This window comes from Crocuta crocuta, unplaced genomic scaffold, assembly GCF_008692635.1.
Source record: "Crocuta crocuta isolate KB4526 unplaced genomic scaffold, BGI_CrCroc_1.0 scaffold178, whole genome shotgun sequence".
Classification (NCBI taxonomy): Eukaryota; Metazoa; Chordata; class Mammalia; order Carnivora; family Hyaenidae; genus Crocuta; species Crocuta crocuta.
In genome coordinates, this window is record NW_027532855.1 from 1247863 (window position 1) to 1263621 (window position 15759).

General features: G+C 45.4%; 1 long non-coding RNA gene across 1 annotated transcript; it reads right to left on the reverse strand.

Annotated features, from left to right (window-relative positions):
- Window positions 1-8065: 8065 nt before the first annotated feature.
- On the reverse strand, window positions 8066-12247 carry LOC144216195 (uncharacterized). The gene is made up of 3 exons (XR_013330606.1): window positions 12035-12247; window positions 9695-9844; window positions 8066-8189 (listed from the first exon to the last, which is right to left on the reverse strand). It is a non-coding gene; the product is annotated as an uncharacterized LOC144216195 (long non-coding RNA).
- Between the last annotated feature and the right edge of the window lie 3512 nt (window positions 12248-15759).

Below are 15759 nucleotides of genomic sequence, written 5' to 3' on the forward strand. Positions count from 1 at the left end.
TTCTCTTCTAGGCAATCATCACTGACAGGACTCGGCTCCCAGCACCCAGTTTATGTTCCAGGTTCCCAGTTCCTGGGGTGCAATGCTGCCCCAGGGCCTAGCTCCTCACTCTTCCTTCTTGCGCTCCTCTTTCCTCCACCATGACATTGTGTTCCAGGGTGCGACCAGTCAAGTCCTAGGGTTTCAGGAAATAACTTGACTTCTGCATTGTCAACCTTACACCACTGGGTGAGCTCACCATGTATCCCTCACCAGACTCTCATGGCTATATGGTGCCCATGGCTTTATTTATACATGTCTAAAGTACCCACCTCCTTCCCTTCCATGGTTTTTTTTTGGTAGAAATGTGTATTTATTTCAAATAACAACAGCTAATCCAACACTAGCTAATAATTTACTATATATATACCTTTTATTATATATAAAAATATATGGCAATATATATTATGTATATGAATATATAAAATCTGAGGACTTTTCATGTGTTATCTGAAGCTGGAGTCAATGCTGAGTCTACCCTGCACCCCACACACTGAGCACGGAACCCTGGGCAATAAGAGGCTATAGCCTGTTGTTGAATCGCACTGACATTGGCAAGCACTGAGCTGGTTCATAACAAAACCACTGTTTGCCATGTTTTAGCAGACACACATTCAGGACAAGTGATCCTTCCCAGCAAGGCCTAAGTCACCCTGGCTGCCACACCCTGTTTTGGCCAACCATAGCCTGGAACGTAGCCTCAGGTCTACTGGGGCCAGGTCTTTGGCTTGTTAGGGGTGAGGGCTGTCTGGGGCCGGGGACCTGCTTACTCAGTGGTTGTGCAATCAGGAAATGGGTCTCACGGGTGGCGCAGCAATTTATTAGCCCCTCAGTGACGTTGGGCAAGTGGCTTATTTCACCATTTTGCAGAGACTGGGGAGGAGAACACACTAAGCATCCAGCAGGAAGGGGTGTGGTGTGGGCCACCAAATCTTTGCTATGAAACAGAATGAGTTCCCGAGCTGTACTGAAGGTTTGTTCTGAGGGGAGAGAGGGCCTCCCCAGTGCCTACATTCTTCCATAATGTTCCCTGTTTGAATTCAAAATGGCTGAACAGGGAGCTAATCTCTTTCCCCTCTCAGTCTCCTCTTCTTTGCCTTCCCTGACCTGCCTTTCCTCCTTCTTTCTCCTTTCCTTCCCCTCTCTCTTCCTTTTCCCCACTCTGTGTCATGTTTATTTTTACCCTCCCTGGCCTTTCTTCCTTCTATGTCTCTCATTTTGTTCCAGAAAGGATTTCCAGGTAGCTTAAGCAAGTAGCTAAACAAATTTCCTTTGGTTGCAATCCCCTGGGATCCATGCAGACACCCATGTTATTCTGTGAGTGAGTGCCTCAGCCTCATCCTGCAGGACAGGGCAAGTTCATCGCTGTCACCCAGCCCTGGAAGCCTCCTGCCCCTGCAATGCTGGTTCTAACCAAGTGGCTGCTTTTAGATGATCAGCCCTCCAGATTCCCTTTCTGATCCTCCTTCTGTTCGTCTCCAGGACATGGGAGTATATTTGGCCCTGTGGTTCTGGCCTCAGACTGACCCCTAGTGTAAGTTAGTACTGAGGTAAAAAATTATTATAATATAACCATGCAAAGACTTGGCCAGTTTCTATCTGGAACAGAAGGCAATCATAAGGGCACTTACACAGCATGGATAGAGCCAGACAGCCACAGAGTGCAGGGGGAGGGCGTTCTCTGCCTCCTACTCCCCTCTCCCTGACTCAGGCACTCACCAATTCAGGCTGCCCAGGGGCCCAGGTCCTAAAGTGAAGGGAAAGGAACTCAGACAAAAATGTGTGTCCTTGGGTGGCTTCCACATAAACAACCCCAAAACAGCTTTCACAGCTTGCAGGACATTTATGGTTCACCTCATAAAAAATTCTAGAAGGAGACAGTCCAGGTTCATGTGTTGGCCAAACATTCAGGCCATTGCTGTCCTCAGTGTCTGGGCTCCAACATCAGCTTGTGGAACATCTCTTGGTCTCTCCTAGCTGCAAGGGAGGCTGGGAAAACACACCTTGGTATTTCAGCCTCTGTAACTACAGTTTGGGAATGGAGACAGGGGTCAACCGAGAGACTGTGCCACATAGGAGAAGTGGGCATTCTGTGTCATTCAGTCTGAGGGAAGTGGAGAGCCTGACTTAGGGTATCAGGGGAAGAATCTGGACACTTGGGACAGGTCAGTGCAGTTGGCCATGCCAGTTGCCTCTGTGGGGTCTCTCTGTGCTAATGAAGCTGCTTCCTCATCTTATCCCCTGGATGGGCACAGAGTGTTCTGAGTTTCAAAACAAAGGGAACTCTTGCACTCATGAACAATTAGATGTCAAGGCTCACCCACGCCTTTGGGGCCTCCTGCGACACAAGCTTTGGTCTGATGGAGATAGTCAGAGTGTTCTGCCTACCACGAGCCCTTCGCAAAGTCCTCTGAATGCAACACCGTGATGCAATCATCTGAAATCGTGAGTCAGGCTTCATCTTCCTGCTTCCCGCTACATCAGGGACCAGCTGTGAGATGAAAGAGTTCTTCAAAATAGATTTTAACGTTTGGACAAAGGTGTCCTTTTTCTTTAACCATTAACTTCTCTGCATTCTCCAACACTGGCATCCTAGCTCTCCCTGAAGGTGATGGTTGGCCAGATACTTTTGGAAATATTTGGAAATTTTCCTAGTACATGGATATGGTTTTTGCTCAGTCATCCTCTCAGCACATTGGCTATTTGACACGACAGTTTAAAACACACCAGTATTCATCACGAGCCAAAACTCTGAGGCAATTTTTTGGCGAGGAGAATGCAGGAGATTAGGTTCTGCAGACCTGAGTCTTCGATCTGGGCCCCTTTCTGTGGGACCTTTGAGAGGGGCTCTTCATGGAGTCTTACACACTCTTCAAACCTCTTGTTTGCTCACTTGTGAAAGCGCAAAATAACCTTGACTCCTTCTTCCTTACAGGCATTGTAAGATCAAGTGTGTACTAGTGAGGGGAGGAATGCAACAGCACTTTGTAAAAGAAAAAGCTGTGAATTATTACCCTGCCTCTGTGATTCCCCAAACCTGCCACAACCTGGAAGCACGAGAGATGTTTTCTTTTGTTGTTTTTGTTTTTTAACTTGAATTCTCCTAACTGATTTCATGGAAAAGTACATGTTATCTAGGGATATGAGCAGAGGCCATAAGAACTGTAAGAAGTAGAAATTAAGGTAGGCATTAGAGGAAAATTCACTGTGGAAATTCTGGAGTGTTCATATCAACAAAATCATAACCTATAATTTGCTTTTTTTTTTTAGGTTTTCAATTTTATCCAATTATTAGTTTCATGAAAAGGATGTAAGATAACATATTTTTTAGGCCCATCATAAGCAAAGTACCTTAAACTGGGAGTTCTCAGAGCATGGTACCAGACCAGCAACATCTACGTGCCTATATCTGGGTTTTAAACAGCCTTTCAGGGGATTCTGACATGTCACTCTAGTCTGAGAGCCACCTGCTTAAACAATGAGGACATGTAACAATGAGGACATGTATTATCTCACACAGGAGGAGTCTGGGGCTGAGGCAACCCTGGGGTGGTGTGGTCAGCCTGCGCCCACACACTTCTGTTAGTCCTGCGGATTTCTCCCTTCTCTGCTGGCTCTGCTTTTAGGGCAGCTCCCCTCTGTGACAGAAGATGGCTATAAGCTACAATTGGGATACAACACCCCCTTTTCTATGGCCAATGGGAAGGAGAACCTGTCTTCCAATCATGGAATAACAAGCTTTGTTCCTGTTGCCCCCCATGGGGAGGGGGATGCCGTACATTGATTGTCAAAACCCAGATTCATGAGCCAATCAGTGGCAAGAGGAAGAAGGATCCCATTGGCTGGCGAGAACCCAGGGCAAGGTGCTCAGTGAGATGGGATCCCACCGTGTGTGAGCATCTGCACATGCTCTAGTGCCTCAGTTTTTCCTTTTGTGAAATAAATCTACTAGGGAATGGTTAAGTTGAGATGCTCAGCCATTCTACAGATGTCTGATTAGCTCACAGCTAGCAGACCTGCCTTGCTTTTAAGAAGAATGCTGATAGGCAGGGTTTGCAAGGGTGTAGGTCAGGACACCAGACCTCCAGGGGCTTGCAGTGGAGATGAGAAGACAGAATACAGGTGGGTGACCGAGGGAAGAGTGAGGGTAATGACAGCCAGTGGGTTAGCAATCATGAGCAGGCATCTCCAAGTGGAGCAGCCCAGTCAGGAGTCGCAGGGGAATATGGTAGAGTGAATCCAATCCACAGCAAATATAAGACAGAGTTTCATAATCACTGGGACAGTCCACATGTTTGTTTCTTAATGTTGTCCAAGTGGGAAAGAACGAGGCATACCTGACCTAGAAACATATGGTTTACATTTGAAATGTGAGATTGCTTTTAGACAGAGTTTATGTGGGTACCTATAGGGAATATGATGTTTGTAAGGCAGTACTGTGGTGCCTAAGAGAATTGATTATTTACAGTTATAAACTTGATTTATTAGATTTAAAAGGATGGTTTAAGTGCCATACCAGTTTCCCACCGCTGCTGTCACTGATTATCATACGCTCAGTGGCTTAAAACAACGGAAATGTATTACCTTCCAATTCTGTAGTTTGGAAGCCCCCATGAATCTCACGGAGGTAAAATCAAGTTGTTACCAGGGCTGCGTTCGCTCCTGGAGGCTCTGGAAGATAATCTATTTCCTTGCATTTTCCTAGTGGTGCCTGCATCCCTGGTGTGGTGGTCCATTCCAGCCACATAGCATTCCTCGGAGGCTTCTTCCATTGGCATGTCTTTCTCTGGCTCCCTTGCCATCCTCCCCTTCTAAGGACCTTTGTGATTTATTGGTCCCACCTAGATAATCCAGGATCATCTCCTATTTTATGGTCGTCTGCTTAGCAAACTGAATTCCATCACTACCTCCTGTCCCTTTTTCCATATAACCTGATGTACTCGTGAGTTCGAGGATTAAGATATGGACATCTTTGGGAGAAACATTATTCTTTCTACCACTGATGCTTTGATAAATCTGCCTGGGAGATTTATAATACAGCCTTGATGGGCATGAGGAACATACTCCATTCTAAAAATACAGTTTACAAGATTGAAGAAATATAATTAGAGTAATTTTATAATAATGTGCCTCTCCCTGTGCAGATAAATCACAGTTCTTTTTGTCTGAGGCCCCTTGCAGCATGACATTGCTGACCCTTTCACCAAAAGAAGGCAATGTCTCTGCCTCTTTGAATCTGCACCAGACTCCTGACTGGCTTTCACTAAGAGAAGGTGGCTGGAGTCTGGGTCTCAAGTTACCATGGGCCATCCACACTCTGTCTTTTGGAATCTGAAATTACCTGAGCATTAGCAAAGAGGAAATGAGAATCTGTCTGTACACAGATTTTACCAGAGATACAAATAGAATTATAATTTGTAAGTTAAAGTTTAATGTGGACAATGAGGCTTTAAAATGTTTGCACCTTCAGTAAAGTATGCATTAATGTGAGATGCATTCAGGCATCTTCTCTTTTGGTTTAGTAGGAGATGCTGGTGGAGCCTCCACTCCTGAGCCTCCCACTTGAGATCTGCATGCAAACTGGGTGCACTCATCTGCCTGCTGCTGGGAGAGCAGGCTGCTGAGGACTCACAGTTGCCGCCTGAGAATTGCCCTCAGACCCCAGGGGCCCTTTTCCCAGAGAGCCCTTGGAGGTGGGGACAGTCCACAGTCTCCCAAGGCTGGAACTGATTACAGAAAGCCAGTGCCCTGATCTCCAGCTGGAGCAGAAGATGCTCCAAGCCCCCCTGCAGATCAGACCAAAATGAGTCCAGAGGAAACTCCTATTCACCCTGCACCTCCTCGCCTGCTCCTGTCCCTTACAGCTTTGTCCTGAGAGCTCCCCTGATACAGCAGCTGCACAAGAGTCCCCACCTCAGGATCTCCCTCCAGGAACTGATGGAGTCAGACATAAAGTTGGACGAACGGTAATTGATTTCCTAACTCGGCCATGCTTGCATTTCGAGGAGGATCCCTACGTGGTGGGGTTCTTGTTTCTTAACGTATTCCTGGGTTGTATTTGCTAGTATTTCACTTTTGACGTTTCCATCAGTTATCATAAAAAGATTCGTTTGTTGTTTTGTGTGTGTTCTCTCACGATTTGGTATCATATATGCTGAATAAAAATAATTATGCAGCCTTCTCTTTTTATAAACCTAGAATATATAAAATGGCATTGGAATTATCCATCATTTAAATTTAAGGGTTTCATCACATATCATAAAGATTATCTGGACCCTGGGGAGAGAGTTCAGACCTTCAGTAACTTTCTCTATTGTCCTGTGGTAACTTGTCTGTTTAAATATTCTGTTTTTTGAGGTCATTAAAAAGATTTTTTTCTAGGTAAGGAAAAATACAGATACTGAATATGATTCTCCAGAGCACGTTCATCCTATTTTATTTGCATGGAGTGAAACAAAATGTCCTCCCAAATTATCCTATTTTCCCCTGTTTCTATGGCTACTTCTTCATCTGATTTCTGATTTTGAGTTGTGTGTTTCCCTTTTTGGTCTCATGCTGTGAAAACAGTTTTTATTGCTCTTTAGTATGCAGAAAGTGTAGCAACATAAAAAGTAAGTACAGAATAGTTGCCCCAAATTGGATCACCTTCGAGGTGAAGGTGATGAATCCACAATTAATTAGTGGCTTTTCTCTTTCTTCATAATCTCTTTATGCAGACAGGTATGCACAGGCACACACATACACTTTCTAGTGTTGCCCCAACCTTAAACTCCTGCATGATCACAATTTTCACAAGATCTTTTACATTTTAATGTGTATTGAGTAAATTCACAATTGCAAATATTTTGTTTGAGATATTCTTTTTATAATCTGTGTTCATAAGTGATTCATCTGTGATTTACTCTTCTCTTATTGGCCTTATCTCATTTTGACTGGAAAGCTTTTGAGGAAGGGAAGTTTCCCTCTTTTCTGCTGACCACGTGTGGCTGGCCATTAAGCGTGAGAAGTATAGCTTGTGAGTGCTAGCTGTGATTGTGAAATACACACTGGCTATTGAAGGCATGCCATAAAACATGAGGACATAAAACATCTCAATAATGTCACGATGGACTAAAAGTTGAAAGGGTAAAGTCTTAGGCATATATTGGGTGAAATAAAATGTATCGTGGGATGAAAACATGCATAATCTACTGCAAACTACGTGTTCTGGTTATTACATTTTTCAGTTTATTTTTAAATATTTATTTTTGAGATAGAGAGTATCAGCAGGGGAGGGGCAGAGAGAGAGATGGGTAGAAGATCCTAAGCCAGCTCCATGCTGACAGTGGTGAGCATGATGTGGGACTCAAACTCACGAACTATAAGATCATGACCTGAGCTGAAGTCAGATGCTCAACCAACTGAACCACACAGGCGCCCCTGTCTTGGGTATTTTAAAAACTCCACTGGAGCCATAAAAAGGAATTGAGATAGTGAAAACAGAGTGGTATGAGATGAATAATATGGGAAGGGCCTCAAGCTAGAAAGCCTGGAGACACATCTGTCTGCAGGAGGTTCTGGGAGCCATCTCCTTTTCCCTTTGGAACCTAGAACCTAGCTCATGTTACTACACGTATTTGCACTTTGAGTCCTAGGAACAAGAACATGATGTCTGCACCCTCACAGAAAGCAGAAAATATGATCAGGCCTGTCCTTGTCTCTCAAAGCTGCCATTGGAAGAGGCTGTGGGTTACAAATAGAAGGAAAACAGGAGAAATCCATGCAATGCAGATCAAACAACTCAGCTTTTCCCTGTGGCATATGCACCCAGTGGTGTGTGCACCACCACTGCCACGGTATCACGGGGCTCTCAGCATGTGGAAAAAGGCAAGAGTGTGCAGCAAGCAGCCAGCAATTTTATGACCGTGTTAAACCAATTAGTCATCTCACACTAAGGAGGATAAGCACAAGGGTGGGGAAAGCAAACAAAAATTGTTCCTGCAACTTTTAGAATAAACAGATCATTTTATTAGACATTTATGGACAGCCATGAATTTCTTGCTGGATAATCAAACAGTGAAGGACTTTCTGTTTATTCTGACAGCAGGAATTCAGACTCATATCATCCCTTCAGAGCAAGTGTCGTCATTGCACGGTCTTCATGGACTGTACTGGGCCAATAAACAAATAAATGAACAAGGAAAGATAAAATGAGAGCTCAGTTCCTAGGGTGGGTGTTCCCGTGATCTCTTTGGACTTTTTGTGAAATGTCAACGGTGATGATTGTATTCCCTGTGAGTTTAGCAATCTTTGTGGCAAAGCTCATTGTTTCTTCAATCTAGAATGGCCAGCACCAGGAATCAGAAGTTGGCTCTTGTTACAGAGGCCAGGAGGTTTTGAGCAGCTCCTGGGGCTACAGCAGGGCAAGGGAGAGCTAGAATCCGGGCCATGTCCTCAGGGTTGGGTTTCAAACCACAGATGTATCACTGGTCAGTTTAGCAGGTTGTTGTTGTTTTTTTTTTTTAATGTTTTTTATTTATTTCTAGGAGAGAGAGAGAGAGAGAGAGACAGTGTGAGCAGGGGAGGGTCAGAGAGAGAGGGAGTCACAGACTGAAACAGGCTCCAGGCTCTGAGCTGGCAATCAGCACAGAGCCCGACACGGGTCTCGAACCCACGAACCGCGAGATCATGACCTAAGCGAAAGTCGGACGCTTAACCGACTAAGCCACCCAGGAGCCCCTAGCAGGTTGGTTTTTGATGGCCATGAAGTGGGGATCTTTTGTGGAACTATGTCAAGAGGTACTGGAAACGCCCTCTGCACCACATCCTGCAAAACATAATAGAAAAATCCCGCAAAATAAGAAGTACCTGAAACATCTACCCTAAGAAATGCTTTTTGGTCAAGATCCCAGGACCCCTGTGAAACTCAGATGTTGTCTAGTAGGGACCATCCCGCGATGGACACCCAGTGATATCTGTGCATGAATCAGTTTATAACTCTGGGCCCAGGAATGGTGGATGCTCAGCTCCAGAGGCCAGGTGATGAGGTGGAGTGGGAAGCCACTGAGAAGACTATGCAGTTGATCCTTACTCCAATAGGATGGATGCGTGTGGGAGGGTTTTCAGCAGGGAGAATGACATGATCTAGTTCATGTGCATAAAAGATCGCTCTGGGCAATGGAGAGGGAGGAGGCTAGACCACTAGAAGGGAGAGAAGAAACAGAGGAAAGACCACACGAGGAGAGCCAGCCTGGCATGAGGGGAGCATGGAGGATGGGTCCCCTGATACCCAGCCAAGTCTGTCTCCCTGTCAGGTTTCCTACTGATCTGACATCAAGAACTTAGCCTTTTTGTTTTCATTTTTAATTTTTTAAACATTTATTCATTTTTGAGAAACAGAGAGAGACAGAATGCAAGCTGGGGCAGGGGGGCAGAGAGAGAAACAGAGAAAGACAGAGAGAGAAAAAGACAGACAGAATCTGAAGCAGGCTCCAGGCTCTGAGCTGTCAGCACAGAGCCCAATGCAGGGCATGAATTCACAAACTGTGAGATTATGACCTGCCAAAGTCAGATGCTTAACCGACTGAGCCACTCAAGTGCCCCAGAACCCAGCTGTTTTAAACCCCTCTCCCACCAGTTCCAGCTATGAAAACTGGCCCAGTGTCTCATCACTTACCTTCATAGTTTCCACTGATCAAATATGAAGGACATGCACACCCCACTGAGATCTGGCAAATGGTGAACATGATGGTCCTTGCACAGGTGAGAAGACAGCGGCTAGCAACATGTCCAATGTCGCAGAACTGGGCTGTGGTGAAGGTGACACCTGAAAGCAGACTGGTCTGGGTCCAGAAGCCGGTTCTTTTCCTACAAGTTGGTCTGAGCCCGGTTAGGGAGTGGGGTAGGGCTGGAATTGACACCTCTCCTATACTGCCACTGCTATTCCAACTCTAACCAGGCAGGTATTAAGGTAACAATAACTATTTGGTGCCAACCTGGAGAGTCATTTGTTCTGATATCTGAACAATTCCTTGTTCAACATGTGAGTGTAGACCAGCAAGACTCTAAGCTCTGGATGCCAGGTCCTGGAAGGCCCTCCTCTGAGAGGGGAATCTGTTTGGTCAACTTTTCTTCACATGCGCTCCTGGAGCACACATAATTCCAGGAGACACAGTCACAGAGTTTGATGGCATGATGTGAAGCTGGTGTCATGCACAAAGGGTGGGGATGTGCCATAGTAGAGATGCATGGTCAAGAATAAGCAGGTGACCTCGTGGCATTTTGGCAGCTTTCCTGAGACTCTATCATGTTGGAAATACAATCTTCATGGAAAGCCCACTGGCACAGTGCCCTTTGGAAGCCCCACACCTTGAATGGTCACCAGCCCCGGTGACCTATCTGTGGACTGGGTTCAGATGCCAGGCCTTCCCAGCAGTATGTGTGTGTGCAGAGCAGGGTAGGGGACAGGAGAGCCAGACTTGGGACCACAGACAGGGCTTTCCGCAACAGGGCTATCAATGGTCAAGCAGTCTGTTCCTTTGAACTCCTCCATCAGGTCACTACCCAGCCAGCACTGTTTCTTGTTATATTTGGGGGAAGCATAAATCTGGATCTATTTTCTTTGAATAAGATTTCCAGATTTACAACAATGAGATATAGCTTAGTTTGTAATTGACTTCCCCTATAGATATCAGTTGGCTTCACTCTGAGAAAATCTCACAGATGAAAATGTGGACTGATAACAATAGTCAATACTAATGAGCACTGACTGTTGGCCAGGCAGCAAGCCAAGCATTTTTTCACACTTTCTCTTGTTTCATCCTTTCAGACACCCAGTAGGATATATATTATTGTTGCCTCAAACTATCTATTTATTCGGCAAGTTGAGGGCCTGCGAGGCACTCTGATGACCACTGGGCACAGGGCTGGGCATCTGACATCAAGGAGGATGGCAGGACACCTGCTTCCAAGATAGCAGGGATCACACGCAAGAACACTGACACTTAGAGCATGTCAACTGCCCAAGTCAAACAGTGAGAATTTTAACCCTGAATCTCTGTTTGCTGTGGGCCACAGGCCACCCCGAGCTCACCTTGGTCTCATTCTGGACCTGTTGGGAATGTTACAAACTACACACATACCCAGTGTGTGGCCTGGATCCTAGGAACCACATGTCTAAATCCTTAGCCATGGGGAAGGGAATTTTGACTCTGGTAGTAAATAATGGAAAACTTATGAACAAACTTTCTACAGCATAAGAACCTTAAAGCCACATCCCACAGCTCAGGCCTGAGGCAGCAGGGAGGTGAGAAATGGCCTACAGTCTCTGGGAGTCCTTTGTAACTTCTTCCCCAGCAGCTCTACCTGTGTTCAGGCAAAGGCTTCTGGTCAGAAAATGGGAAGATTACGGATCTTTAGGTCCCTGAAGGGGCACTTCTGAAGCCAGTCAGTTCTTCTTCACTTGGGAAGAGGATTCTCCACAGAGCTTTTGAAGTAGTCAGATTTATAAGATGATTAATTAAACGTGTTTGGGTTTACATAGTCCAAGGAAAGGACATAGGGGCAGCCTCTCTAGAGATTAGAGATCACATTGAATGTTCCCAGTGGAGGCTTTGGTCTTGTTCTGATTAGAGAGAAACCTGTTCTTCCTCTCAGAAAGGGGTTCTCCAGCATGAACAGCATCAGTACCATCTTGAGGGTCTTCACCCCAGTCTGTGATTTGGGGGACCCCAGGAGAGCCAAGAGCTCATATTTCTACCAGCTTCTCAAGGGAAACAGGTGTTGCCAGGCAGGATCTCACCCTGAAGAATCACAGCTCTAAGGGGAGATGGGACATGTGGTCATCAGGTTTTCAGAAATAGAAATCTTGACATATGAAAATGCCATCCTGCTTAGTTTCTACCACCAGCCCCAGCAGGTCAGAGGCCATCTGTGGTCCTGAATCATGGTGCCGTAAATTTGAGAGCAGAGAAGCATCCACTCCAAGTCTCTCAGCCCTGGCAGCTTTTAGACTTACCCAGCAAAATTTTTGAAGAATGGTGTCTCCAGGCAGCTGTCCTGCTCAGACTGACTGGAACCTCTGGGGGTGGTCCAGGGAACTTGTTTTATAGGCTCCAGGGACATTCTAATGAACTAACTGGCTGAAAACTTGGATTTAGTGTACAGGTTCTCAAAACAGGGTCCCTGGAGCATCAACATCACCTGGGATCTCACTGGAAATGAAAATTCTCAGGCTTCACCCCAGACCTGCTGAATCAAAAATCTGGGGTTGGGGGCACCTGGGTGGCTCAGTCAGTTAGGCATCATGATCTCAGGTCATGATCTCACAATTCTTGAGTTCAAGCCCTGCGTTGGGATCTGCACTGCTGGTGGAGAGCCTCCTTAGGATTCTCTCTCTCTTTTTCTCTCTCTGCTCATCTCTTGTTGTTGCTCACTCTCTCTCTCAAAGTAAATAAATAAATTTTTTAAAAATCTGGGGTTGGGGCCGAGCCATGCAGGTTTTACATGCCCTGTGGAGGATCCTGATGCATGCTCAAGTTTTGAACTACCACTCTAGAACATTCTCTCACTTACAGGTGAGACACCTGAAGGCCAGTGGTTAAAGGACTCTGGTCACATCATACCACCACCCAGTAGTAGGGTTGGATTTAAAATCCAGGCCACCTGCTCCTTCTTGCCCTCCCATTGCCCTACTCTTCTTCTCTTGCACATAATTCAGCTCGGGGCCCTGGTGAATGTTCTTCCACCTACCTCCTCTCCAGGCAGGCATCCATTCCTGCCCAGACTGGGCTAGCAAACAGGCCTATCAGCCAAATGAATAAAAGAACCCTGGGGCCAGGAGATTGCTCATTTGTAGGATGGTAGGTCTGGTTGTCAGTCCCCGGGTGCTGTTCTCAACCACAGAAACACTGCATAAAGCCAGAGCATCATGTTGCCAAATCTAGCGATGGAGACTTTAATGTGACGGTCAGCTGGACCATGCATTGTTAATGCTTTGGAAATCCAAGCTTTTCCTAGAGGGAGGAAAAGAAGTAGCAGAGAATAACTACAGTTGCCTAAGGATGACATGGTGACAATTCCTCATTAAAAGAAAAAGGGCATTGTGCCTGTAAAGAGCTGGCTGTTTAATCTGGGTGGCTTATCAGCGCAGACAAGGACCTTTACTGGGTGTTTGTGTTCAGCTGCGCTGCATGTGCCTCTCTCAGCAGCTGGAGCACAGAGTAGCAGCCAAGGTTCCAGCTGTGGTGAAAGACCTTCCCTATGGGACATGCTGCCTCTGGATATGGAACCATGGGGAGCAGGGTTTGGAGGGGGCCTGGGAGGTGGGCATGAGCCACCACCCTGAGACTTGCACAGGAACAGCATGGGAGACCTATTAAAATACAAGTTCTAATTCTTAGGTTGGGGTAAGGCACAGGATTCCAGGTTTCTGACAAGCTGACAGGCGTCCTTGGTGTTTTGGTCCATGTGCATTTTGGGTAACACAGTCCTAGAGATTGCCTCTGAAATTGTTGGAAGTCCAACATCCCCTGCATGATTAGGCATAGGACTAACAGTGTGGACATCCAGGGGCCACAGATCTCAATCCCAGGGAGAGGCAGGGAGGACAGGAGTAGTGTCTGAATGGGGCCAAAGGAAAAATATCCAGACATAAGAAAGGAGACACTCATTGACCATTGCAATAGGGAGATGGGTCAGACCATGAGATCTCAAAGGGCAGGCAGAAGGGAATTTTCCTTGAAAGGAAGGAGTAAGCAAGGCTAGCAAGAACCTGCTTGGGGTTTGGGAGGGGAAGTGAGTGCTTTGAGCAGGCGTAGGGGCAGGACAGCTGAGCAGGCGATGTCTTTCCTTTCAGCCAGCCAACTCTCTTCTTGGGGAGGGAGCCTGAGAAGGGGTTATTGAGGAGGAGCCATCCACATTCTGATGCAGGCTCAGGCTAAGGTGTGCCAAAGTTCAGGGGCCTCGCTGGGGAGGGAGGGAAGCTTAGTTAGAGTTTGAGTACTTCAAGCTGGCAGATATGTTGTCAGGATTGGTCAATGACAATGATTCAGCTAATCATTGATGAGTCAAAGAATAGGAATTTGGAGGGTCATTGTGTGGCCTTGTCACAGGTAAACAAGAGAAGCATCTGTGCATCTTACCTACGTCATGTGGGGATGGTGTTTCTTTACAGAAGGCTGTTTCCAAGAACAAAGTATGGGGGGCGTGGTTCTTGACACTGAACCCCAGGCTCTGGTGAAGCTTAATATTGTCAGTGCCCATGGACAGGGATCATCTTTATAATTGGTCATTTCTCTGAACATATAACCTTCAAAGAGCTAAAAACAAGTGTCATAAAATATAAAATGAACACAAGCCCAACACTATATTTAGCTCATGAGTAAGGGCATCAGTAAGGTGGTGGAGCTCATTTGAAAGGAAGTAGAGAGCCAGGGTTCCACCCCACCAGGGAAAGCATTACCAGAGAAGTTTTCTGATTTAGGTCCACCACTGGTTAGTTAATGCCCTACAGGGCAAAACAAAACAAAACAAAACAAAAAACTGTAATACTTGTGATTATTTTCCTACAGGACAGAAATCATATGCATTCCTATAAGACAAGACCTCTAATATATCACATCATTCCACAGTGTCTAACCAATAACAGTAAGTGGTAGGTCAAGCACAGGCACACTAGATAACTGAAGAATCCTTGGGTGACCTTGTAAAACATCACCCCAGTAAGGTAATAAAAGGTCATGCCACCAACATTTTTGTCTTATTTCCACATTTTAAATGCTTTTCTTAACATCTCCAAGAATCAAAGAAGGCCTGCTTATGTACTGACCTGTTCAAGGCTTATTCCTCTTACTACCTACAAGTATTATAATAACAAGAACAGAATTGGGGGACAGTCTTTCCATGCCCACTGATGACAGCTCTGTGATCCTGTTATTTTGTTGTTTGGTCCTGCTGAATTTTCCGCAAGGACTATTTTGGGACTTTAAAGTATTAAGAGGGAAAAGGGGTTGCTTCTATTCACATCACCCCACAGAACAAACAGTCTAGTAAGTTTCAAAACAAAAAATATTTTCCTGAGGGCTGAACAATACAAGATATGAAGAGCCTAATATGTTGAGGCTCTGGTGAGAAGCGATGCCAAACCAAGCTATAATTAGCTTTCTCAGGAGCCAGGAGCCCTTGTTTGTACACCCAGATGAGCCCACATTTCCTAAACCCATCAAAACCCACTTTAATTAGTCCATTAATAGAAACTTGTTGTGAGTCTATGCTGTGAGTGAGACTACCCCCAGCATTCAAGTTTTGCCTCCAGTTTCCATTCAGATCAACGTCAAGTCACGTAGCGGGAGGAATCCAGTGATTTTGTTAACCAAAATAAGCTTACTTATCAGGTTTTAACAATCAGATTGAAAAACAGGAATGCTTTGGTAATCTTTCCAGTTAAAATGTGAACAATATGATGTTAGTTCTTGGCAAACTCTTAAATTTTCTTAACAGTTTAATCACCCACATTATAGAACAAGGTGTTTGCCTTTCTTTCTTTCTTTCTTTCTTTCTTTCTTTCTTTCTTTCTTTCTTTCTTTCTTTCTTTCTTTCTTTCTTTCTTTCTTTTTCTTTTCTTTATTCTCCTCCTCCTTGTTCTTGTTCTTCTGAAATTTATGAGACAACGATGCTCCCTTGAGTAGCTGAGAAAGGTCCTACTAGGTTTGTAGAGATGTGCACTTAAGATCACTGTCACCA